The sequence below is a fragment of the Syngnathus leptorhynchus genome, chromosome 2 (genome assembly GCF_054491065.1).
Source record: "Syngnathus leptorhynchus isolate UIUO chromosome 2, UIUO_Slep, whole genome shotgun sequence".
Taxonomy (NCBI): Eukaryota; Metazoa; Chordata; class Actinopteri; order Syngnathiformes; family Syngnathidae; genus Syngnathus; species Syngnathus leptorhynchus.
Window position 1 is genome coordinate 8050040 of NC_141196.1, and position 27547 is coordinate 8077586.

The window sequence follows — 27547 nt, forward strand, 5'->3', positions numbered from 1 at the left end:
CTTTCCAGACAAGAACACAAGATTATCCCAGCAGCCAGTTACTCTATTTCTTAACTCGATGGCCGACGTAACAGGTGATCAAAGCGCTGAACCCTAGGAAGGAGCTTAGGGCACAGCAGTACGGCCCAAAGGATTGCTTCCCGGTGATTTGTAAGCAGGAAAAGACTTTTGACATGAAAGACAGCTTAAACAGCAGAGGAGTACAATAAAGCAGCTGCAAGATGCTTCGGGTCACCACTGAATTGACTATTTTTCCTTTTTTTTCCCTTGTATATATGGGTTTCTGGCATTTCCTACCGAGCCATTTGGACAGTCACATGCACACAACAAAAGGCAACATGGTAGGGGGTGGGGAGCCCGGGGTCTTAGGGGTAAAGGGATGCTTTGTGCTGAGGAGATTGTGAAATGGGACGACTCCCATTCCTTTTCACAGAAGCTATGTTTGAAATTTGGTTGTATTCTTTTGCGTGAAAAAAGTGCGCTTTCCCCTCGTTGAAGGATTAAATCCACAAATGCAAGTCTAATGGATCAGTTGATTTGGAATTAAAAGAGAAGATGCTGAAATTTGAAGGATCCTGGTTGAAACGTGTTGTGTGACCTCAGGCAAGATGTGACACAAACATCATTTTGGATTATATTGCACCTACATCTATATTTTTTTTGCAAAGTCATCTTTGGTTAGGTTAACATGTTGAGGGTCTACTATCGATTACAGAGACATTAGTCAGTGAAATTACATTTAACCAAATGAAAGTGAAACCAAAAAAATCTGTCACAGACCTAAAACTAAAACGCATGAAGCCTGAGTTGATTATTTCATAACAAGAAAATGTAATCAGGCGGGACTGACACAGGCAACGGGACTGTAATAATTCTACCTCGTGTAAGACAGGCTGTTGAAAAGTCCTGCGCAGACTCGAGTCCGGCCTGCGGTGACACGTGTGAAACGTTTCCCGCTGGCCGCATTAAATAAAAGCGCTCGTCGAGACAGAGAAGGAGAAAATGAAAATGAGTAAGAATAAACTTCCTGTGGCAGGAATGTGGCTGCTACCCATCACAGCTGGAATCTGCCTGGTGGCATACCAGGGGAATTGTAAATATTTAACATTTCATTTCCTTGCTGTAAGGTAGACCGGACGCAGAGCAGATTACAATAGGCTTCAAAAACAGAAGTAAGGTAACAAGGTATTAACTGACGTTCAAACATTTCGGTCCCGTGACCACTAAACTAACAGTCTTGATATCAATTGAGAATCTTGCGGATGGCTAAACTCAAACCACAAAGAACAAATGGTAAATTGATTTCATATGTCCTCTAAAGTGACTAAAACAAGGTACATGCAAACCAATTTTTAAAATGTGGTGTCGGGAGCGGGTGACCAATAAACAAAATGTTAACCAAACCATTGGCTAAAAACCAATTTCTAGTATGTACGTACCATCTTTTCATCCCTACAAATGACACAAAAGGAAACAATTCTATTCTTTGTGACTTCAGCAGAATGTATTTTTTAATGCCAATTTCCAAGTTAAAGCTAAAATCTTTCTCTCTGGGTTTCCAAAATTGATGCAACTTAAGAAAAAGTTTTTTTCAACCATCATTCTGTGTCTGATGTGATTTGATAAAGCATTTGGAAAAGTGAGTGTGGTTGACCTACAATCTCTCGTCTAACGCTTCTAAGGGAAACAGTCAAGTCACAATAACGGAAGAGCCAGCGAGCTTCTTCGTTGCTGCTATTCCCAAGACCGTGTCAACCCGCTTGATCGTGACCAACATGCCGTCTATCAATTTATACGTATATTTAATTAACCTTTTTTTTTTTATCCAGGAAAGGAAATTGAAAACAGAACATAGGCAAGAGGCGACAGAGAGCTAAAGAAGGAACTTTTACCATTGGATCTTCCTTGTAGAATCTGCGGACCTGATAATTAACGTCAGCCGATGACATCATGACACCAGCTCTCTTGGACTCTTTCTAGCATGTTTTATTTTCCGTTTATTTTCAGGCACAATATACTAGCTGCTAGTGAACATGTTTGCAGACATACGTAACGAGTCTGTCAAGACATTATAGAAGCTCGTGACTGGCTTCAACGAAGATGACGGACGCCTGCGGCTGCAAAATTCCTTTGGCACTTTGGTTGGTTTCTAAGACAAAACCTTTGACGATTTTTACAGAGGAGGTTAGGGAATGATGCCTTGTTGAGTCAAGATGTCTATATGGCGACCCCCCCTTATACAATGCAAAAGAGATTCACAGTATCACTCACTTGGGTGTTCTTAGTGTAAAAGAGTTCTAAAGACAACAGAGCAAAGAGCAGCTTCCCTTCATTTGCTGGGTCTCAAATTCCACCATGGTCACCAGGCGTACGTTCTCCTACTTTAGCGCTCGGGCCCTGCCTCGCCTTATGAAGAGCCTATTGTGCTGCAACCTAGTTTCCCAACAGATGATTCATAGTCTGTCAGGGCCACCATCTGAAGTGTACACAGCAGAGAAGGAGACGCTCAAATGACAGACTTGTTCACTTCGAGCAGACAAAAGGAAAGCTAAGCACCAGGCCCTGAGGCTACGGCAGTCAGACACTTGACAAGTTGTTTTTTTTTTTTGAGGGGTGGGGGGCGTTCTTATCAGGAGTTACAACGATAGGACATTGATAAAAACGAGGCTGGATTCACAATTTATGTTTGGCTTGAGGTGCTTTACTTACAATGTACCTGGAATTGTTCCATTGGTAGCTGTCAAATTCAGTTCTAGACCAGGAACATTTTGTACCTTGGAAAAAGGCTTGAGATAGTGTATACTGTCTGAATTGATGACTGTAAGGGTAGGTTTATCTGTATCTGTATCTCATACGTTACCTGAACAATAATCTCTGTGAGAATTAGGTGTTTTGCCTCAAAGGATCTGCAAATATTATTATTTTTTTTTGTACAAACCCAAATAATGTTACAAAAGTACCGATGATTCATTACGTGTTCCTTATGGGGACAGGTGGAAATGTGGAAAATGATTCCAGAAAAATACCTCAAAGTCACTGGGGGTACCAGGTATGTTTCAGGGGGGCAGCTGCAGACCCCTCTCTAGCTCCACCCACCTGTGATACAAAGCTAGTATTCTTTTGTATAAATGGCCACGGTGTAAATGCATTAATTGCACCTTCAGCATTTAATTCTTCTGTCATTATATGTTGCTGAATCACACATACCAGTGCTGTCTTTATTTTTTTTTCCTTTAAAAGCGGGATGACCTTTAAATGTGTTGTCTTTATTTTTTTTTCCTTTAAAAGCGGGATGACCTTTAAATATATCAAATCAATGAAATGGACCTGTTCCTTTCACAATCCACTATGCTACCTTGCCAGTGTAACACATCATCTTAAATGCTTTGGCCCTTCATAGTCTGCCAGTGCGGAAATTGAACAGTCTTGGAAGCGAGAGAGGTAAGAGGAATGAGCGGGTCTGGACTGCCTCACAGATATCCCGGCAGACTGTTTAGTTGACTCACGGAATGACGCAGGCTCCGACATAGTTGTGCTTACTTCCTGGAAGTTGGGGTGCAAGTGGCTGCCTTGACACTCTACTACTGTACCGTTGTTGAGGCCATCGCACTCACGGAAACTTTGAAAGCACGCGCTGACTCCTCACTGACGTCGGAATCAAAACATCTGGATCCCAGCGTGCGCGTGTGTCACTATGACTTTCCAGTTTTCAGGCAGAGAATCTTTACTGGAAAACATTATTTTGATGAGGAGAATCAAAGCGATGGTAATATTTATATTCCTGGTAAGTTGTGGCTTTAGGACGTTTTCTGGGAAATTTGCTAACATTTCATTGCCGTTTCTCCTTGGCGAACAATGTCGAGAGCAGTCGTTATTTTCCACATGAATGAATGCCGTTAATTTGTTAACATGAGAAGGTACCACAGAAATACAGAGGACACAATCAGTTGTCCATTGCAGGTTGATTTGCAAGTTATTCTAATTTCATGATACTTTGCAAAAGAAAATGGAAAAGGCAAAGTGAATTGCTCAAACTGTCGCCCAAAGTGTCAACCCCAACAATTTCTGTACAATATATTGTGTGCCCCCACTCGTCTAAACATGGCATTCTGATTAATATTGCGTTTGTGAAATATGAGTTGAGCAGGAAAATTCACCTGTTTGTGGGGGTGGCCATTTTGCCACTTGCTTTTGACTGAAAATGACATCATAGTTGCTCAGATATCGAGTCACAAACACGGCTCATCACTTTTCTGAAACTGAGCAGTCGTTGGTTGTTACCTGAGACGCTCCCTGAGGTGGATAAAAACAGGTGGAATTTGCCTGTCATTCATACTTGGAAGCCAACAATTCATTTTAGAAAATGGGGCGGGGGGGGGTGTTGGCTTTGCGCTGGGATTGTTTTCCACACTTGTGCAGTTGTACATTGGAGGCATCCTGTTTATGTGTCTGCGATTGCTCCGGAGGGGGAGAGGAGGGCAGGGGGGAATTGAAGGCCGCATCGCTGAGCTGCAGATCAACAGCTGGGAATGGACTCTCAATGGGATGAGACATGCCGTTCCTATTACAAATACCCGTAGAGCAACAGTAACATGTCCACCCCCCCCACCCCCCCTTCCCTCCAAAACCGTGCACAGTGCACTTAATGAATAGCACACTTAAGGCCGCAGGCTTCTTTTTCCCCTCTTTTTTTTGTGTTGCCGGAACAGTGAGGTGGAGGGAGAAAATGGCCCCTTGTGACCTGGGAGGGCCATCTGAGATAATAAATCCATGACCCTGAGTTCCGGAGTGCTTTGGGCAAGGTCGGGGTGGCAAATTTCCCACTTCCACAATATCAGATGTTAACGTTAATTCCTCTTAGGCAATGTGTAATGGCGCAGGAATGTCTTCTCTCAGCGGCCTCGTCCAGGGCAGACGGAATCTCTTGAAAATGTGCGACAGCTGTGGAAGTTGGCCGGGCCCTGAATCGTAGATGCATTTAATGTAGGAGGGGAGGTCATCGGAGGATGTGAGGGGGAGCCATCATCAGCCAGTATTTTTCCGCTTTGGGGGAATTATCAGAGCTGTAACAGAGTTGGCGGACAGTGGCAATGGCTTTCAACTCAAAGATGCGTCAGAAGTGATGGGTGTCAGTAACGCCGGCTATCTGTGAACCTGGTGATACAATACATACCGCAAACACAGGTCACGGCACGATACGTACCTTGATATGATTTGACACAGTTTTACACCATGTGATACGGTACAATAATCTATAATATGGCCTTACTGCTCCTTAGTTTATGTTGAACACGTCCATATATGCAACAAAATAGAAATGTCACTTTAAAACATCCAGATATGCATGTATGTTCAATTTACTGAAGAAAAAAAAAAAAACGTTCTTCATTTAGGTGCTTCCTTCTTATGTAAGTCGCTGGAAATACTGCACCCCCTAGCGCCAGGGAGGTGTAGGTCAGAACTAGAATATCGACACTGTATCCTTTACATTATATAAAACATACCTCACCATTACAGGCCATTGGTAAAAATGCAATAGTTGGGCATTTGGTGCTTTCAAGTGGGTTGAGTGAAAGTCTTTTGTCAGAATGTCACTTTGTATTGCATAAATGATTTGCCAGTTGTCGGACACTGTCCAGCTTCTCTACGGACAGCTGTGGCCATCTGCACATTGACGCTTTGTGTTGGGGGAGAACATTCTTTAGTGGATTCTGCCCGATTCGCTGTCCCTTCGATTTTCTTCAGGCAGATGGAGACGTTAAAGCTAGAAAATAAAATATCTATTTATTGTGGCGGTTTGGTATTTTTATTAAAAAAAAAAAAAAGGAAATGAAGTGAGAGGCTCAATGATTCTGTCTTGATATGAAATCCAGGATATTTTGTCCCGTCATTAAGTATTGAAGTTTATAAGCAATACTATCATCAAATAATTACATTAGTTGAAGTAAAACTGAAGTAAAAGCCTTACTGCACATTAATTGCTGCAGATTTTTCCAATATTAAAAAGCCATTGTGTTAAAAAAAAAAGAAAGTAAGAGCACCATTTAAAATATGTCTCAAGCGTACTATCCACAAATTATTCAAAGAATCAAGAATTACACACACTTATTCCTTTTTTTCGATCCTTGCTGAGGTAAGCCAGTTTGGAGGGGGCGGTCCTGTTTCATGCAAATGAGCCAATGCTTACCCAACTCATGTAAACTCGGGGCAGAGCTACTTGCTGACACTCAATCTAAAAAACAATGTATTCCCTTCGCTATTCCTATCCAATCCATTTGAAGTCAAGTTTCCATAAAATGTCGAAAAGTGAAATGGGAATAGCAAACAGCAAATTCTCTACCAGCTAATAGTGCGGTCCAATTACTCGTATGTCAATGCAAGAAGCAGTTGTAACAGCTGCCCACTGTGGCCTGCTGTCATGGTCAGTTCAAGAAGCAGAAAAAAAGGAGGGGTGCAATGGGGGGGGGGGGGCATCAGATAGTATCCCCCCCTCCTCCTACCCAAACCCAAAACGCCTTGGCCAGACAGAGGACTCTTTGTTACCCCCAACCGTCTTGTACAGCTTTCTCTTTGCAATTGTGGCGGTAATTCCAGAGCTGTGCCCCATGAGTGTGCCCCCTGCCTCGCCAAAATCGTGCCCTGCAGTCTGAAAGTCCTTTCAGCCGTGGCTCCCCCTGAGGTGGTACGATAGCATCATCTGCGAATGGAAAAGCTTACCAGCATGACCATAAACCCGTTTCAGAGGAAATGTAATTCATTACTATCATATGCCCCACTGGAGGCACATACCAATTTATTGTACTCACAAAAAAGATCAACACACGGATTGGGACAGCGTTTAAAGTCAGACCTTGACAAAGTGGCTAGGAAAGGGAAGTCTTGGCTTCTCGACTTAGGTTATTGCTCCAAGCCCGCACAGACAGATGGATGGATGTCAAGTAAGTAGGAGGTAAACCTTATTGGTGGAACGCATTGTGTTTTCAGAATACCTTGGTTTATCTCCTGTCCCCCCTTATGCTTTCTCCTTCATATTGAGGATGCATTCTTGGCGCACCACACCCAAGATCGCTGTAACAAAAATTCCTGCACCAATGCCAAAACGGATCCGGTTGCCTGTAATCCTTTTTCAAGGAGCATCATCTGATCCAGGGATGGCGAGGGCTCGGATTGCGGCCGATGATGCAGATTGGCTTGGGAATGTGAGGGGTTCATTAGATGCCGAAAAACCATCTGCCTAGCAAAATATTTCAACGTACTTCATCTGATTAATCGAATAAGGCCTCAAGGCTGAGTGCGATGGCCCTGGCATTGAAAATGCAGTCTCTAACTTCACATAAACAGTGGATATTATGAGAATAGTTGCATTTTTAAAATTCACTTTCAAATCATTTCAAAATGGGACTTTCTTTTGATTCAAATGATTTTTTAATTTTAAATTTCCATAATATCAACCCGCCCTCTTACTGTCATTGTTTCTGTTTCGTATGTACTGTGGCATTCAATTGCGTATCCACAAAAGTAAATTTGATGATCGAGGATGATGAGAGGGTCCTCTCTGCTCTGTATGGAGTACCTGGACCCAAAAGCCTGGAGTACATTGAATCATATAGAGAGCATTGAGTGGCCTCAGAGAACCTATTCAACCCCCTAGTGCTCAGATCAGAAAGCGCATGTCTGTTGTGGAGGCTCAAAACTGCTCTCATCTCATCTTGAACTTCTGGCCATGGACACTGGAATCCTGGAAATATATCCGATTACTGCTTACGGATCCTGATGAGCCGGTGCGCGTGTTCCAATTTTTGATTTAAAGCGAATGCTGTCGGAGGAAGTCACTAATGAAAACTTGGCAGAGCTGTAAGCGCCTATTTATTGCCCTTGCCTGAGTGTTACATGAGCTTTTAATTTACAGCATTAAAACATGCTCGGACTGCATTACTATTTACCTTTCCATATCCAATAGCGGCGGGCCGGTTGCCATGGGGTTTGCAGCCATATCCAATCCCAGCCCCTTTGGCACACACTCTTATCTCTGTTTAAATATCCGGTTACTTCCCCCTCTGGTGCAGGCACACAGAGACATGTCATTAAGAGCAGTATCCCTCTCCAGCCCAGGCTTCCTTCCTGTACGCGTGGTGACGGATTGATTTTCTCCGCTAGGGCTCCACTGCAAGAAATATCCAACTCAGCCGGTTATTTAATCCAGTGTTGAGTTTTGACATTTTTCTCCCCTCTGGCTGGGACAGAGACAAATACAGCCAGCAAAAAATATTTGGACTTTTCCTGCATTTTTGTTTTCCAGAAATTGTCACCACCCAAAAAATAACTGGATCGAGTTCATCGTGGTTTATTAGCTAATGAACAAAGCGGGACTCGAAAGGCGGAATGAAGTCGTGTATGAATCCAAGCAGGAAATTGCATCAAGATAAAGCTGGAAGTGGTGGTTTTACTCCTTCACTGGTAATTAAAACCATTCGAGATGCACTAAAACAAGTTTCGTGCTCACCATATTTGGCTCTAGAATTTGCTTTTGGAAACGTAAGGTCAAAGCCACCCCTGGTTTACCCAAGTTTCACTGAAATTTACAGTACTCCTGAAAATTTGGGCATATTAGCGTTTTTGGTGAAATTTCCAGATGAATCTAGAATGCATGACAACCTAGTCTCAACATTCGAATGCAACCGTTTAATCTTTCCGTACTTTTTGAAGAACAAGCTGTTCTCGGCAAAATTTGCGATAGACAACTTCTAGGTTCATGTAGGTTATGTAATCTTCACTTGTGATATCAAAATGTATTCATTTATGGCTCACTTGGGACACATTTTCAGAAATATGCAGGCCAAGATTTATTTGGTTGTGAAATTTCACATGAGATGGGTGAGTACGCACTCCAGAAAAAAAAAAACCAATCAGAAGGTCAACTTTCCATATGGCCTCCTTTACTACAATAGAGTGATGGGTCATGAATAGCGACTGATGCAAATATGAGTCCAGGTTCGTATTTACCTACATTAGCCAAATTTAGAATTCACATTTTGACAACATTCTGAGACATTTTTGGAATCAGGCAGCCAATTAAAAAATGTTTTGATTGTGTAATTTCACACGTGACAGGCACTCCAGAGACTTTACAATGTGGATACTGCCAAAGCAACACATGTCAATATCAGACAGTATAATACTATCGCTTTAATATATAGATATTGATGTAATCATGAGTCCTGTTGAATAAACAAAATCGGTACCTCCTTTACTTTTAGCCTAGCAGTAACTCTAAGATTTGGGTCAAAGATTTGCGGTTGACCTGAAAATCAGTTGCAGTTTCAAACTAGAGGTGGGTATTTCTTACAGCAGGGCTTTGCGTGTTGTGGCTTGGCGTCGACTCTCCAGAGCAGCCCTTGGTGCCCACAGAGGTCAAATCTCCCCACTGCTTTTAAAAATAAACTATTGGGATACTTTGTCCGTGTTCTTCAATTTTGGCAAGGACCGATATAGCCTTTCAATTATTTTTTTTATTTTTTTTTGCGTTGCTACTTTCTGAGATTTTTGGTTATGCCCGCAAAAAGCTTCCATGCTTTGAGACAAACCGCCTGCTCATGAATCTCAAAGTGAATACCTCATAAGAAGGCATTCATCTTGAGGTATAAAATTCTCTCTTTCAGCACCCCGGCTCTCCCACATGTTCCATTCCGATCGTGTTACATGGGGAAGAAGCGGGGGTCCAGAAGCTTTTTTGCACGTCTTTATCGTAAAAATGTTGGTCCATTGTACAGATGGCCCGGCGCTGAACTCTTAGGGAGCATAAACAGTGGGGGGAACGGTTATGCAGCCCTTTCCTTCTCTTTCAGCTGCACTAATGATGTTGTGGCGGACCACAGCTGTTTCTTCATAGCAGGTGTGCAGCAGGAGCCGCGGTGGACCGACCGCGCTCGGCTCCGATTAGAGGAATGCCAAGAACAAGACGGAAGGAGAGGAGACGGAGCGCACAGCGAGGCAGGGAGATGCACGTCCACCAGCCATGCGGCGGGATATACAATCCGATTGGGAATTTTCCCCGCAACACCTGGCCACTGAGGTGACTAGGATATTGATGTGGGTCTGGCGCCAGAAACCCCACCGACGATTTATACGGGAACTCGTCAGAGTTCTTTCCGGAGACGAGGCAGAGAGCCACCACGTCCTATAAATACACACTGCTGATTCACAAGGAAAGAAAAGGCCAAAAGAGCTTTTCCTGTTTGGAATTCAACTGGGTGAGAAGAGGAAACAGGAACTACGCAAAGACTACTTGTGGCATGGACCGGAGAAGATCATATCGGAAATTGCTGCTCGGCTAATGTAAGGCCTTCGATGGTCTGATGATTCAAACCATCATTCCAGATTCTCTAGCAAGAAGCTGAATAAAAAAAAAAATCCAAATATTCCAGTTTCCAGTAGCTCTGTTGCGAGCACCTGAAGACACTGCCACAGTCCCAGTTTACTTGGTACCAAAACTCCCTGTTTGTCGCCCTGCAATGGTGAGGTAGTGTTCATTTTTAGGTGCCTACTTGGTGTTGTATGACAAAGAAACCTATTTAAAGACCTTAAATAAGGCTATAGAAGATCTTCCAAATTTGTGGCCGTTGATACTGCTGGTAATTAAATTTCTCCCAGGGGATCAATAAAGTATCCATCCATCCATCCGTCCATCCAAATGTCCATCCAACCACCCACCGACGGACGGATGGATGTAAATAAGTAAAAATCCAGATAGATAAGATGATTTTTCATCAGAAAAAATAAAAACAAATGTAGAGATTCCTGAAAAAATCTAATTAGGTACCATGAAGTATCTGTACTTCATTTACTTCTGAACAAATCTAGTCATGAAGCACTTGAAATGCACGACTGCACAGGGCGAGAAGTCAAAGCGTGATTCCTGGTCATTGACTTTCAATATCAAGTGTGAATTTAAAATCACAAGCAGCAAGCAGGGAAAGATAAACTGACTGCACTGCCCCGAATGCTATGACCTTCGGCGTCGTAAACGGCTAATTTGCAACCTAAGACATAACCTAATCATATATTTTAATCATCCGGCCGCTTTAAAACTTTTACCACTTTCCCGTAGATATCCGTATCTCGTAAAGCAGCAGCACAAATACATCTTCGGATAGCCGCATTGAACAGGAAGTGAAGGCCGAGTCAGAGACCGCTGCTCTCCCTAGGCTCGCACCTCGAGCTAATATTAAAGAGGGGCGGTAAATATTAGCTTTTCTCTGCCGTGTTGACAGTGTGTGCTTTTCCACACGCATGGAACAAAGGTCTGCCATTCTGCACACCCACCAGGCAACTGCGACGGGGCCCTGGAGTGGCGCGAGCTGATCGTTGCTCAACGGTGGTGGCTTTTCATTGTGTGACTTATGATTACGCAGTTGAAAGGTCCCTTCAGACCGGATGTGTCACGATGACAATGGGGGCAGGTGGCCACTAACGCTCTCTTGATGGAAATATTTTCACTGCTCAATGCTGTGAATCAATTTCTGCAACTGTGGGCTGTTGTCATCTTTCAGACATTGTGTAAAACCTTACAGTGCAACGTGGAGTCTTACAAATTTGTGTAACTCCACCCAAATATTCAGGAATTCAAACATTTCATTGGGTTGTTGGATGGAAGGCCGTGTAGCATTACCATAGCATTGAGGTGCAAACAACTTGGGGGCTGGCCAGCTTCCAAGACGAGATTGTATTCAACCTGAGTGGTTCCACTGTAGTCTTGTATATTTAGAAACCCGTCCCCCTTCTAGTCCAGCACAAGGTACTCATGCATTCTCACAAACACATGAAATGGATTTGCCCATCAACTGTTTTGCTTACCTACCTGAAACACTTTGGCTTGGTAAACAGGGGTGCCTCACTTGGAGCACTTTTTCCATCTCAAACCTGAAAGACACTTTACTCTTTTTTAAATTTCTCTTTAGCTGGACGCTCCAGGAATATACGAGAGTGAGCATTCATTGCTCAGGTGTTAGCAAACAAACTGTCTCAGCATGCTTTTTGGCATTGACTGCCTGGAAGATCAGAAGTACTAAAATCAGACGCCTTAATCAGACTGGCATTGCCTCCCCTTCCTAACCAAACCGCCTGCCTTGGTTCCCTCCCTCAACTTCCTCCCGACTTTCTTCTTTTCCCCAGTGTGGTTTGCCTTGGCTGACTGATAATAAGAGAGACAAAAATCCTCTTTTCTCCACGCCGAAATGAGTCACTTCCTTGCCAAGGGTTCGGTTGCTGGTGGGCCGCCAGGAGATACCCTGCTATTTATTGCCCCGTTTCCATCACCACAAGTGGGGAGGTCTGGGAAGGAGAACTTTTAAGTGGAGGCTGAGCACGCAAAGACAACACGCATCCGTGCACATACAACCCCCCCCCCCCCCTCCAAAAATAACCCCCAAAAAACAAAAAAACAAATCGACACTAAGAAAATTCAAGCTGTCAAGCATCCAGACAGGACCCGGAACATCGTCTCCAGGCTTGCTCTGTTTTCCGTGACATTCCACCGTGAAAATTTATGTTCTTTTCCTCAGCATTTTTGGAGAAAGAAAACAGACTTTTTTTTCTGACGCACAAACACAGGCTCTGTGTATGCAGGCACACACAGAGTCTCTCATGATAAAAACAGATATGACTTCGGCTATGGCCCGACATCATTTCAAACACTGATGTCGAGCACATACAGAGGCCCTCTTACATGACTTTTACAGATACGTACCATAAAGCTGATGATTTCACACTGATATTGTTTTTACTGCAGACGATCTCTGTAACTTGAATTTTAAACACGTTTGAACATAAGACACTAACCTTTGTTAATGTAGCAGTAAAGTCACAATTGTGACGGGTTTTTTTTTTCAAACGACTCAAATTTCACAACATTCACCTCATTGAGGACAGGAGGGAAAATATTATCCCCTCTGTGAGTCGTCACCTTATCGTGGTGGAGGGGTTGCGTGCCCCTATGATCCTAGGAGCCATGTTGTCTGGTAGGGTCACCCATGGCAAAAGGGTCCTAGGTGAGGGGCCAGACAAAGCACAGCTCACCCAAGCCTCTTATGATAAAAAACACGAATGGACCTCGTTTTACCTTGCCTGGACGCGGGTCACCGAGGCCCCCCTCTGGAGCCAGGCCTGGAGGTGGGGCTCTAAGGCGAGCGCCTGGTGGCCAGGCCTTCGCCCATGGGGCCCGGCCAGGCATAGCCCGAAAAGAAAACGTGGGTCGCCCTTCCCATGAGCTCACCACCTGTAGGAGGGGCCAAATGGCCGGGTGCAAAGTGAGCTGGGTGGCGGCCAAAGGCAGGGACCTTGGCGGTCCGATCCCCGGCTGCAGAGGCTGGCTCTAGGGACAAGGAATGTCACATCTCTGGCTGGAAAGGAGCCTGAGCTGGTGTGTGAGGCAGAAAGGTTCCGACTATGCATAGTCGGACTTGCCTCCACGAGGGTCTGCTGGGAACGCCTGGTAGAATCCCCTGTCAGGAAGAGCTTCAACTCTCACCTCCGGCAGAGCTTTTCCCACGTCCCGGGGGAGGCGGGGGACATTGAGTCCGAGTAGACCATGTTCCACGCCTTCATTGTTGAGGCAGCCGATTGGAGCTGTGGCCGTAAGCTCGTTGGTGCCTGGACATCGGGGACGGTGCCTCTGGATTGGAGGTTCCCCTCTTTAAGAAGGGGGACCGGAGGGTGTGTTCCAATTACAGGGGAATCACACTCCTCAGCCTCCCTGGTAAGGTCTATTCAGGGGTGCTTTAGAGGAAGGTCCGTCGGGATATCAAACCTCGGATTCAGGACAAGCAGTGTGGCTTTCGTCCTGGCCATGAAACCAGCTCTACTTCTATCTGCTCTATTCAGCATTTCTCAATACACAACCCAGAGAAATCCCAGAATGGAGAAGTTTTTCCTTATTTTACAACATTAAGTCTAGGTGTGCGTTTAGCATCTGAGTATGGTAGCCTTAAAGGGAAAAAAACATTCAGGTCGGTTGTGAAAATATGTACAATACTGACTAATGTATGAGTTTGTGGCTTGGGTCTAATTACGTGAAGATTGAGCCTGACATTTTTCATTGAATAGTTAAATAAATATTGAAACAAATATGTTGCTAATTCCAATAATCACTGTGAATGAGATTATGAATAAGTTTCTCACATTTGGATCTTGTATTGGCATCTTGATTCTTAGTTTACACATAGGACTTCATTGGTGGTTTTTAGTAGGAAATAGCAACAAGGTCCGACTCTCTAGCCCCACCTGTTGGTTGGAGGCTGTTGCTTAGGCATGCATCTTTCAGCCTGGTGAACGGGAGATTTGAAAAGAACAAAACAGAAACCAGTCCAGGCGAGGTGATGGCATCTAAGCACACTACTTTTATTGGAGATTAATGTCGCAAATGCACGCCGTCAGCCATGCATTTAAGCCACAGAGTCAACTAGATGGGATCCTTGTGAATCCAAAACATTCCTTTCAACACAAGTTCAGGCACATTCCCTAATGGGGGGGTTTGCACTTTTATTCATGGACTCTACTTTGGAATATGGCTTTTTTATGACGATCAGCCGACTTCTTGTTGAGCCCTTTCTCTCTCCGTTTTTTTTTTTTTTTTGCTGTTTTCCTTCTACCGCAGCACATTGTCCCTGCAGCGCTGCTTTGGAATGCGACGGATTGTGATTTAAATGGCTTTTGAGAACTCCTAATCCACCAGAGGCACATAAATCACACAAAGGTAGCTCTGAAAGGCTCTGTGAATTCCAGAGAGCAAAGAGGAAGTCTTAAATCCTGTGTTTCACTTAAATGGCACCAAGGTGACTTATTAATGGAGTTATTTTTGACTCGTGTCAATAGGTGACCCTTGATCGATTCTTGATTGTCTAATACTTGAGGGCAAGTAACACGGAGGATTCGGTTTGGTCTAAAATAAAAGAAATAAAAAAATTCTTTGCTTTTGTTTTTTTTCCTTGCCATGCTATTTATTTTGTCTCTTAACTGAGCAAATCCAAAGTATTGTATACACAAGGAGATGTGGTAGAGGAAAGGTGTAGGTTGTGGCGAGGTTAAACTCAAGGTATGAAATGTTTTCTCTTCCCAGCTATGGAAATCATCAGAGCCAATTTCCTCTCTTCACATGATAAGATCGCCCCAATGAAAACAGGACCTGGCAGAGGAGGGGGTTAATACATAAGCTGCATGTTTTTTTAACCGTGTCTTGAGGCCCACAATCACCCACCACTGAAAAGAGTCGAGCACGTCTCCGTGGTAACCAATGGGCAGCATTAGTGAAGGCCGAGAGACAATCAACCTCAACTTTATTGATACGTTGATGACATCAATGAAGCCTGTTTTGCTTGAATTCATTAAAGTGATGAGCAATCCATCAAATGGTGTCTCATTTTTTTTTACATTTCCATCTTCATCATAGCCATCTCTTTGCATACCATCTGATTGTATAGAAAACAATAATAATATCCTGATGATGAGTCCATTGAGCTTCAGCTTCATGACTTAATATGAACTTGTATAATGGTAATACATATTTGTGTGATTTTAGCTCAACTTGTTTACCCCAGAAGCTTTCCAAATCCCAAGTAGTAGCAACATCCGGAAAGACCATCATCCTTGTTTTTGTGGGGGAAACTGAGCCAAAAGCTTGCTGCTTGGCCAGTCATGCAGGATCCGTTTGAATAATGGCGTGTACTTAAAATCCACAATTTTACGACCATGCTCTCCAGTCATGCTGTCCTACAAACTACCGATCAATAATTGCCCAAAATGAAGTATACGCTAAGGAAGGAATATCTCTTAGACGCTCTCCGTGTTGCAGGCCAAACTGCCGTCATTCTCAAGGCCTGCAGTGCAGAGCTAGTTAATGTTTACCCAGAAAATATGTAATTGCAGACTTCCCGCTAATAAACTGTTCCAGACCAAAATCCTCCTGTAACATTATTATTATCATAAGCCTTGCGGGACTCGGGCCGTCGATCTCAGCCTCGCTTGCACACGCTGGCATCTTGAAATAGACAGATGACACAACCAAACTTAAAAATAATAATAAATAAAACAAGTCCGCCGGGTATGAGATGAAGTCACCAACCACGACCCACATAAGAGTTAGCAGCTTCGGCTGCAACTTTGGCACTTAAGTTCAAAACATTCTGTGCGCTTCCTCTTGTAATATTACCAAAGAGATGAGAATGTTTTTCCCCATTTCAGCGGCTGGGAAACCACAAAGTGTGCCTTGATGATCAGTCTTGTCCTCAATGGTGGGTAGCTTGTTTGTTTTTAGTCGAATTCAGTGGCAAAAAGATGAGTCGGGATGAGCCTATTTTTGAATAAAGACCACAACAGTTTGGACAGCCGGTTGAACTCCAAAGGTAAATCTCTAAGAGCTTAAGAGCTAGCTTACTTGTTCAATTAAGTTTGACAACATCCCCAAAGGTGCAGAGTAGGTATATGTTGTGTCTTCCATGTTCATGTCGTGTAAAAAGCGTTGCCACGTCAACAGCTCTGGTTCCGCCCCATCGTCTTGGAGACACAAGTGTCCCCCAGATGTCCGATTACAGAGTCAAGGACTGTACAGATTGAAGAGGTAAATTTTGAGATTCAATTTGAAGAGCGTTTAAATGCCTCCAGAAGTGCTTTGGATCTATCTCACGAATGACACAAAGACATTTTCAAACAAATCTTGGTTTGCCAACCGTCAAGAGCATCCACGCAAAATGCTTGTTTGCTCATACACTGGTTTTTGCTCCCGTTTTATGTTCATACAAAAAAATTGGAAAACTTCTCTTATGTTCGTAAAAGACCAGTTTTCAAAAAATCTGCCCGAGTCTATACGAGTGAACGCTTCTCATTTTTCAGATTAAGCCAGTCGATCACAAGTGTGGCTTATCAAAATGCTGACGAGTCAGAAGGATTGAGATGCCACTCATACATGTGCAGTTTCATCTCACACCCAATATTCCATTTAGAATTGGTGCAAAAAGGGATGAGATGGGATCAGCACAGGGACGAAGAAGATGGACAAGCACACGAGCAACACTTAAGACGCGGCGCCAAAGTCAAAGTCAGTCAGTGGAACATGGGGGAAGAAGGGAGGACCAGAGGGAGGGAGGGGGAGTTTTTCTTCCACTCTTTCTGTGGGAAAAAAAAAGTAGAGATCAGGACATGCTGGCATCCAAAACACAAAAGTGGCGGTGGCGGGGTGCGTTTCTTTCTTCTCTCCCCTTCCTGACTGCGCGCTGCCTCTCTACGCTCAGCTCCACCCCTTCCACCATGAGCTGGTCAAGGAGTGTGTGTGTGTGCGTGTGTGTGTGTATAAAAAGGAACTCTTATTGAGGCGCAATAAAGTAGGACTCGATTGTATTGTCTCCTCTCCCGCATGGAGCAGGGCTCCATCCCCCTGCATCTCCCGCCTCCTTTCTCCAAGGACAAAGAATGTCCTGAATGCCTGGCGTCTCCTGCAGTGTCAAATAACTGGAGGATAGGTAGAACGAGGGGGCGAGGGCCCGAGGAGGGAACGATGGAGAGTCACATGTTGTGTTAGGACTTTTTGATTCAATCCAATAAATCAGAAATCTTGCACTTGGGATCACTAGGCAATTTTCACAGACACTGCCTTTTATTTGTGACTCTTCCAGTCTGGCTGTAGAAACCTGATGATGTGACACTCAGAGGGCACTTGCGTCTGAGAGTATGATCAATTATTGATCTACCTGATCAATTGTTAAGTGTCATTTTGGTCTCATGATCTCTCAAAATGCAAACAAGAAGGTGAAGGAGATCTACGTATGGATCTGTTGTGATTATTGCCATCTAGCATCTTGATAGAGAATAGTTACAAAACTTTGAACAGTCAGTTAGGGGTCAGCATCATCATACATAATGTCTAATTTTTTGCATGAATACATTGAGCACATTATTTTGGTACAATGGTAAACAGCTTGGTAGACACGCCTCTGAAGAGCTGTCAGAGCAAGACTGCTTTGCACGTTTCAATGCACCGCTGTCGAGTAAGCAAACCAGCAAAACAATGCTTATCTAATCAGTTTTACTTATAAACAAAACGGTGATGTCTCCCCTTGAGTCATAATTACCGTTTTGTTTGATGTTAAAAAAATCCTCTTGGAGCTTGATGTAATTGAATGGACAATATTATGGAATTCAATCCACAACTTTGGGAGGATTTCTGTTCGGTACAACAAAGTCAATTTGCCACAGGATTGACCGACTAACCCTTTTAAACGTTAGAAGAATTAGAGAAATTGTAATGATTAATGGCTTCTCATTGGAGTTATTCCCTGCCCAGTTTGCTATTGTTTTCTGGAGAGGCTTCAATTTTCCACGGACCAAATACAAGCAGGGTTTTAAACATAATGCTCAATTTGGTAGTTCTCTACGTTCTTCATCATGAAACTGTAGCACTGTCAAAGAGTCAGTATGACAGGTGAATGCGTTAACATCAGCACTGAGTATGGCGAAACGTCACGATCGACCGCACTGAATCATCGTGGAGTGTCTCCAGAAGAACACCATCCATCAAACTGACGTTCCAGGCTCCCTCTCTTACAAAGGTATAAGGGAAAAAAGCTTTCCCAGGCTGAATTACTTGTCATCCACAGACCACCGCCTAGGAATCCTTCTGTCAACAATTTGCTTTGCATCCACGCACAAAGTTTGCTGCTAATTCTCTTCTTCATGATGACCAAAGATGGTTCAAATATGTGGTCATCTATAGGAAACAAGATGAAATACACCTTGATGCAATTGCTAATTTCCTAATCACCATCTCGCGGAATCTCAGAATGTTACAGAAAGTGCACAAAAACACAGTGGCGCCTTGTGATACAAGTCGAATTTGTTCCGTGACTACACAAATCTTGAAATAAATGAAAATGCCATTCACCTGTCCAAGCCAATAACCCCTTGCCAAAAAACAAATGAAGTAGTGAGCATTTTAATGAAGAAAAATAGCACTCAAGGAAATTGTACCTTATAATAAAATATATACCATAACGACATTTTTCAATAAAATTTTAAATCACTGATCAACTGTCTTTTGTCTGTCTCCATATGCTGCTCCATCATTTTTGTTCAATCTTAGCATTCGTCCAGCAAAAGCTATTATATTGCATATTTGCTACGAAAAATGACTTAGTGCATTTGGCCCGCAAACCTTGAGTTTGACACTTTTTAACATTGAGGGCAAGGCTGTCTAGATATGCATCAGAGGGGAAAGTGCCGTAACTATGCAACAGCGTGACTTTGCAGTGGTTCTGTTCCAGTGGCTTTCATCTCACAATGAAAAAAAAAAAAAAAAAACAGACTGCGGCTGATATTTAGGGGAGGGAATGTGTCACGACAGCGTTCTGCATGGTGGATAGTTGTATTTCTGCCAGCTTGATTTCACTGACAAAAAAAAATAATAACATGAGATGATTTCATCAGCCTATCATCATCCAAACCATAGTAAACAGCCACACATGACGGACACATGGTGTTTCCATTGAGAAATAATGGGCCTGCAATTTTTTTTGTCTCCTGCTCTGACTGACATCAGAGACGACCCACAAGGAGGAAAAGGAAAGAGCGGAGTGCCAGAAATGAAAGAAATAGCATTCCCGCTCGGCTTTTACGAGGTTCAGACCCATTTTCCTGTCAGACTGGACTTGTTAAAAAGCAAAAGTAGAAGCCATTTTGCCCCGTGCTCCTATCAAAAACATCAACTTGTTGCAGTAAACAGAATGACTGAACTCCTATTCAGACGCAAATGTAGAAGTTCCTATGTCAAAAGTATGTGTGTGTGTGTGTGTGGGTGTGTGTGTGTTTGGGCTTAAAATGGGGCTTGTAATGCTTAAAAATTACAGATACAGACTGCTGGTTTGATGCAATCTGCATTTTGCTGCCTTGTGCTCCTTATGTGTAAAGTTAAATGTAAACTAATTGGGGACATAATAATACTGAAGTTGAAGTTAATCCAACCAAATGTTACTGTAGATGTTTTTTTATGTAATGATGGTTTTCACTGGCTGTTTGAAAAAAACTGGAACCTCTTCGAATTTTGCGCGCAACAAATTGCTATACAAAAACCTCTGTAAACAACAACATTCCCTGGGGTTAGTCCATTTTTTTAGCTTAAGTGGCTCTTGGACACAGGGCAGGGTTATTTGCGGCAGGCCTGGTCTGGCACGTCAGTCACAGTCTGCAAGCGGAGCACAGTAGCACCTTTTCCGTGTTGCCCGGCTGCCTGTCAGCGAGCGACATTAAGCCATTACGCCGGCGTGCGAGCCGCCCTCGTGACCGCCCCACGCCGACACGCATCCGCCTTGGGACGCATACCGTAATTACACACGCACACATGCTCATCTCCCCTGGCAACTCCAATCAGGGCGGCCAAAGAACTCGGCCTAATTCGTTGCGTTTGTTAGAGGGAAGAGGGCTGCCTTTAATGACACCAATTGCGCTGACCTAAACGCTGTAATAGGACCTCTCAGTACACCGGCGAGGAAATGGCTGCAATTGAGGCTCTTCCACTTCCTAGCAACCCAAGCCCCAGTCTGCAATTTGAAAGGAAGGGGGGAGTGGGGGATGCCTCACATTACCTGCGCCCCGCAGCTTGAAACGCGGCCTAACGAAGGCGAAATTGTACGAATTAAGCCGAGGCAACAAACAGAAAAGTGGAAGCATGTGTGCCAAATGGGCTCGCTCGTTAATTCAGTGGCTGTCTCTTAACGGCCAGATTACAGCAGACCGGAATTTGCCGGGCCGTGCAATCAGGAAAGACCAGAGGGGAAACAAACACAGGCTGCTTGTTTGGTTCCGAGGAGGGAACGCAGGGGCTGCGGGGTGAGGTGGTGGGGGGGGGGGGGGGGGGGGCGTTTGAGGTGAGTCCAATATTTAACACCAAACCGCGAGGGTTGTTTTGCAAGCAAGACTGACCTCGGGCAGATAATATTAGAAAATACTTTTAATGATGTGTTATACGCTGCTGGGCTGCCAGAAGGGAGAGGGAGGTGGGGTGGGGGTTGCACACCACAGTGGCCAACATGGGCAATGAAATAAATTTCATGCAAGGATGTTTCAAAACGGTCAAAAGCCTTCAGGGTTTGATACAGAGAAAGAAGGCAGCTCCTTTCATGGCAAGTTCCATATAAACAACACCAACTTGGAATCGGGGATGGAATCGACTTGGCATCAGAGCTGTAAAAATAGGAAGGACGAGCTGTGTGAAGGAACCCTAACCCCGGGAAGAGGATGTGAAGTTAAACATCTAACATACTCTTCTTCAACAACTACTACATGTCAACTGGCCGCATTTTCAAGCAAAACGAAATATGCACACTTCAATAAAACAACAAAAACAAAAAAGTAGACTGTTTTTTAGTACAGGTGTCAAACTGGGGGGGACCATGAGCCTGGTCTGACCCTCCGGATCATTTATGTGGCTTTCCTTGTATTCTTTTCAAATTAAACCACAAAAATGAAAACAAAATGCCAAACAGTGAATCTAAACACAGCGGCCTTGTGCACTAACCACACGCTTAGTCTCAAGAAACACAGCGCAGCTCAGTCAACCGACAACAGACTGGTAAACATTTCCGGGTTTTGTTATAATCTCCCAATTATCACCGTCCCGCTGATAGGTAACGCTGCCTAAGATTCAACAAGTTGGACGCCTTGCTTTACAGTGACACGGCTTGTTGCCTCCTTTGAAAGGCGACAGACATGTTGCTGCCCATCTGTACACACTAAATCCAGCAATGAAAGCTAAAGCGGGCCCGGCAGCTGCATGCTCGACCCCCACCGCACACGGCATTACCTCAACCCCGCTGAACAAAACACAGGTTGCTCCCATTATGAAGCCAGGCGGCCCGTGCGCTGCAATTGGTTGGCCCGGAATAAAAGCACAAGCTCGGCGTGTATTAAAAGCCTACCTTTGGGATGAGGTAGGGGATGCAGGCGCGCCAGTTGCTCAGGAGATAATGTTATCTGGATGCTCTTCAGTCGGCCGCGACCGCTCCACAGCAGCGCGGGGCCAACTCGGCGTTCCGCCGGTAGACTGGTGAGCAGCTGGAGACCAGGAAGGTTCTTCTTTAGCCCTATCTTCCCTAAAAATGTCTTCTAACCTGCAGGGAAAGTACATTCTTGGTTTTAATAGTCATAGGGCAAGGCCAAGTGATAAAACAGTATTATTGATTAATACCAGCTCAGGAATATTATAATTTGGTATTTTCTAACTACATGTCTGAAAAATACACATTATTGTTGCCTGACTTTTCTGATGCTCTCTAATCACTGAAAAAAAGTGTCAAATTAGTTATTGATTAGAAATTGTTGCCCGCATGCCGTGTGGAAGACATTTCCAAACACATAGTGCTCATTCATACGTTGCAAAAGCAGTGGTTTAGCCACATGTTGGAAATGTTTGACCAAAAATAGTAGTCGGTACTCAAAAGTCTACATACCCATGTTCAAATGCATGTCTTTTTGTGAGATCAAAAATATAGGAAGATTCATCGTTACGTTTTCAAGATGAACTAAAAATAACTAATCAAACAACCAAACAATATTATGATTGCACAAGTGTGCACACCCTCGTGGTTGTATTCAAATTCATGTAAATTGGAATTCTGCCGCCCTCACTCTGATTAAATCAATTTCAGATGTTGATTCATGTATCTATTCATTCATTCATTCATTCATTCTTTCATTTTTGATTTGTCCTTCAACTTAAGCACAGAATGGGAGTACTTCTACCCCCTGTGGTATTTTGGAAGTGGGCAGCGAGCCCTGCAAAGTTGGTCCCAGTGAGGCGAAGGAGCTTGTCGGACACTTTTAGCCGCTTCAAGTCTCGTCACATAAACAATGGCACTTCACGGGGAGAGGCTCGTCTTCCTTCCTGCCTGGCTTCCTGTCCATCGTTCTGCCTGACTTGGCAAACTCAATGCTGAGTTGCTCCCCCCCCCCCACACACACACACACCCGTCCCCCCCTCACCCACTCACACCTCCCTTCCTCGTGAATCCAGCAGAGGAGAGGAAGGAAAAGAAGCGACGACAAAGGAGAAATGATAAACGACGACTAAGCGACACGATTCTTGTGTGGAAGCTCAACACGGTGACTCAACAAGTTGGGCCCTTTGACATGTAGATGGCGGCGGTGAAGGTGACGGAAGGAGTTAAAGGTTGTGAATGTACTGACTAGCACCTACAGTGCACTAAACTTTTAAACCCGCCCACGACCTCCAGTCCTTTCTCATGCGAGCAGATTGATGATAACCAGTGCACTTCCTCCTCTGGGAGCGCGACCTCAGCTTGAAGAATGACTGACCGTTGATTAGCCCAAGTCATTACCATTCAAGGCTAGCTCCCATTATGTGGCGGCACAATGATTGAATGCTAAATTAGTATGTCAGCAAAAGCTGGCCATTTACACATAAAGGATAAGAAGATTAAGATGCAGGTTTGAGGAAGACTGATCTAAGCCAATGCCATCAATTTAAAGTCGTTGTAAAGTTGTGCTTCCAATGCGTAGTTCATATATTGATCCTGTCTACTTCTTATTTGAAAAAAGGATAACTTAGAGTTATGCAGATGATGTTTAAACAAACGACCAGCACGGATTAAATGTACATCTTAACATTCTGTCCCACCTTTGCAAAGTCAAATTCAAGAATGCAGGTCATTCCGTGACCTGTGATTCAAACTCATAGCGGGACTGTAAACTCTCACTCTGGGCAGACTTCCTGAGGAATACAACCCACATTTTATGAGTTTATGGTCTTAATTGGGTCAACAAAAGAGCAATCTCACCTGATCAGATGACTTAACAATTTTACACTTATCTCTGATCTGAATGGGTGGGGGGGGGGCATCATGTAGTCGAGAGAATACCTGACATCAAAACTGCAGGTGACCAAGCGACCTTGAACGAGAGTTCTTTTAAAGTTGCACCTGTACAGCGCAGGAGCAGGAAGTCTGGAAGCTTGATGTGGGTGCTATGTGTACTCCAGGCCCTCAGGAAAGAAAAGAATTAAGGGGGACCCTTTGTTGTCTACTGTCGCTACACTTAATATATATTTTAAAGGCTTTAATACAAGAAGGCCTCTCTCACTCTGTCTCTCTCTCTGTCTCTCTTTCTCTCCCTCTTTCCCCGCCTCCCTCCCCCTTGGCGCAACATGTCTGATGTTCCTGTAAAGGCCAATTGAGCGTTTGATTGTGGCCAAACACGGACACGGTTATGAGCACGCGTCTCGGCTTCGTCGTAAAGACGAGGTGCTGGCGGACAGCTGGTTTCATTTTTTCTTCTTTTCTTTTTGGCGCGCTTGCACTTTCCTTTGTTCGAACAGAGTGTTCCCTTTTTGATGCATCCTGAGTAATGGTGTGATATTCAACGGGCGGCCGCACACTTCCCTTTCAACTCCTCCGCAGCTGGCTGCATGAAACACATGTAGACCCCCCAAAAAAGCTACAGGCGACAGCAATAGGTCTATCATTCTTATCAGCTCTTGGGTCTGTCTTATTTAATACTGGCATAGATAAACATCGCTAGAAATGTAGCCAGCAACACTTTGAGTCAGGGTAAAACTACATTTGGCCCCACTCTTGTTGAAAGGCTCTGAAATCAATGTTTCCTGAAGTTTTTTTCTGAGCAAACCCATATACTTCATTTTTGAAGAATATCGCAGCACACCACCAAATGAAAATGTCACAAAGTTAAATAGTGAGGATCTCATCTTAATTTATGTACTGAGTAAGAATTGTGCGTTGAGTTGAATACAAAGCAATTATTCTGAATTGGCAATGGGTAAGTTAATTCTACCTTCTGACATCTAATGGGAAAGCATTTCTTTGTTTTGCCTGTCACTATTTGACGCTGGCATAAATAGTCGAAGAATTGTAGTAAATCATTTGAAAGTGGATTTTTTCCCGCAACACATCTGCTCATCTCTCTCGACACCCACATGACCTCCGTTGCTGTTCCTATGTGGTCTTCTGCTTAGCTGTCCCTGCTAAAGCACCCCTCCAATGGACAAAAGACACCCACAGGTTCAAAGGACTCTAATAACAAATGAAAAGGTGAGTGGGGGGGGGTAGGAATGGGATGAAGCTCCAGTGATCAAATCCTGTAATTCCTTGACACATTTCTAGAAGCCCGTGCTTGAGCGTAAGTCTAAAATCAACAACAGATAAGCCCCTCTGTGTCCCTTCTCTTTGATCCGGAGGGGCGTGGAGGTGCTATGGTGGTGAGGGGGGGGGGGGGGGGGACTCCTCAGATTCCTGTTCTGGACCCCCCACTCCTGCTTTGGATGTGGAGACCCTGGAGGGAGTTCTGAGGGGTACAAAGTCACCCAACACATTATGGGGCTTTGGAGGTCGAATAAGAGATGGTAACGGAGGCAGATTCGACTTCAGACGAGGAGAAAAGTAAACATCTCTACACATGGATAAAATGTAGAGAAATGCTGATAGGAGTATGAAACTTGAAACTTTCCTTTAACCTTCTGGCAATTTTCTGTGATACTAGAACCGCGCTGTGAAACTACCATTGTCCAGTATGTGTATCAGTTCTGGACAAATGACACCAAAAGTCATTTCTCTCCCTTTTTCTGATGACAGTTTGGTAGATTTTGGTAAAAACTTTCCAACGCAAGTCTTCTCCTTTACACACAGGCGAATAGAAGTGCTTTGCACACTGTGTATCAATGCCATTTTTGGCATTGAAACACAGTGTGTAAACCGCTGTCTTGAATGCTACGTCTGTAGTAGACTAACAGAAGCCCAAGTGACATGAGGTCACCTCCTTTATGCAGGTAATCAGAGTAGCCATCCTGCCTATTTTAACCCTATTTACACACAACTTAACCTCTCACAACAACTCACTCCCAATGTGAACAGGACACAGTTTTTGTTGTTGTTGTGGCTTTAGAGCCTCATAAGGCAATGACAAAAAACTTAAAAAACTGTTTACGTAGCATGTCAGGGCAGAAACTATTTGAGTGGACTTGTTTGGTAGGAGCTTACTTATACTTATTATTTATCACTTATAAATACACTTATAAATCCAGAGTGTTTTCTTCAAGGAAGCAATAACTTGTTCTGATATTTCATAGCATCAGCATATCTTGCAAAAGCAATGTGAAATTATGCAAAATTTATTTGACAGTTTTCTTTTATGGACTGAATTGAGACAATATAGATCCAACAAGCCACACCAAATTAAAGTTCTAGCACCGTGAGGAGAAAAGAAGGGTAGACACTGAAGTCGAGCTAACAAATAATGCTAGCATGTTAGCCAACTGTGAGCCAGGTTTTGGTTCTAAACTAATAAAAAATATCCTTTCTCTTATAGTTAGAAGGCAGTTAGTACTGGTCTTTTAAAACACAACATCAAAGAATTTTTTTTGGGTGTGTTTTCAAACGTGTTTGCAAACATTTTGTTTGGACAAGGTACAACACCCAAGGTTTTATACAGAATCCTCATAAAATGGGTTGTCCTAAAACAAAACAAAACAAAACTCGACTCAACTTTATTTAGATATAGATCGGAGTGTTTTTGAGATATTTTCATTCAATAAACAACAAAAATATTTCACAGAATGCAAAGACATGGCAGTGTATTGGTGAAAAATCAGATTCGAATAACGTGTCCTAAAATAAAACAAAAAAAAGTCATCAAGATGGTGAGAGGTTGAAGGATGAGAAAAAGAAAGTCCCTCATGATGCCCCACCACCCACAAGCCACCACACCCTCCAACCCAACGCCATCCCAACCAAGAAGAGCCGGACAAAACTAAAGCCCCCCATTGTTGTCCCCTCACAGGATCACCAGGCAGTGAGAGAGGGACGTAAGGGGGTTGGAGAAAAGATTGGGCTGGTGGTGTAGGGGTGGCGGGGGCTGGAGGATGTATGGATGAGTGTGGAGGTAGGGAGGGGGTTGGGGGGGGGGGGTCACCCGGCCCGCTCAAACAAATCGTGTGATAGGACTTGGCCCTATCTAATCAAGGGCAGGAGGTCACTTCCGAACAACTGGGCAATAAAAGATTATTTCCAGCCACATAACAGAGGAGCCATTGGGGAGGGGGTGTGTTGGGGGGGATGCTTGGCGGGACGCAAGGAAAGGGGAATGGGATGGGGGGGAGGTGGCAAGAGGGTAGGGGGTCTGTCTGTGAGGGGAGGAAGTGAATTGAAAAAAGCCAGCAGACGGGAACCGTCTGTCTGGATGCAAAGTCTAATCCCCACTAAAAAAAAAAAAAAAAAAGCCAGAGGAAGGGAGCAAAAGCGGGTGGAGGGGGTTTGCAGTTTAGGAATTATTCTTCTTCCTGAATGGATCCAAGCAAGACATCATACCGTTTTGTTTTTGAGGCCGCCACATACCAAAAGGAAAAACGGAACAAAAGTGGTTTGTAAGGGCTTGGAATGCTTCGACTTACCAACAAGGAGCAGCTAGCTCGCCGTGCATGAGCAAGCATTTTGGACTAGCCAATCACAGATGAATTGATATGAGGCCACTTGCTACAAAGTAAATC

General features: G+C 43.9%; 1 protein-coding gene across 1 annotated transcript in view; it reads right to left on the reverse strand.

Moving 5' to 3' along the window:
• The window catches only part of LOC147060553 (uncharacterized), a 59579-nt gene that overhangs the window by 27282 nt on the left and 4750 nt on the right, over positions 1 to 27547 (reverse strand). The window contains exon 2 of the mRNA XM_085906291.1: positions 21954 to 22145. The gene's annotated coding sequence lies outside the window, so the exon portion shown is untranslated. The remainder of the gene's footprint in view (positions 1 to 21953; positions 22146 to 27547) is intronic.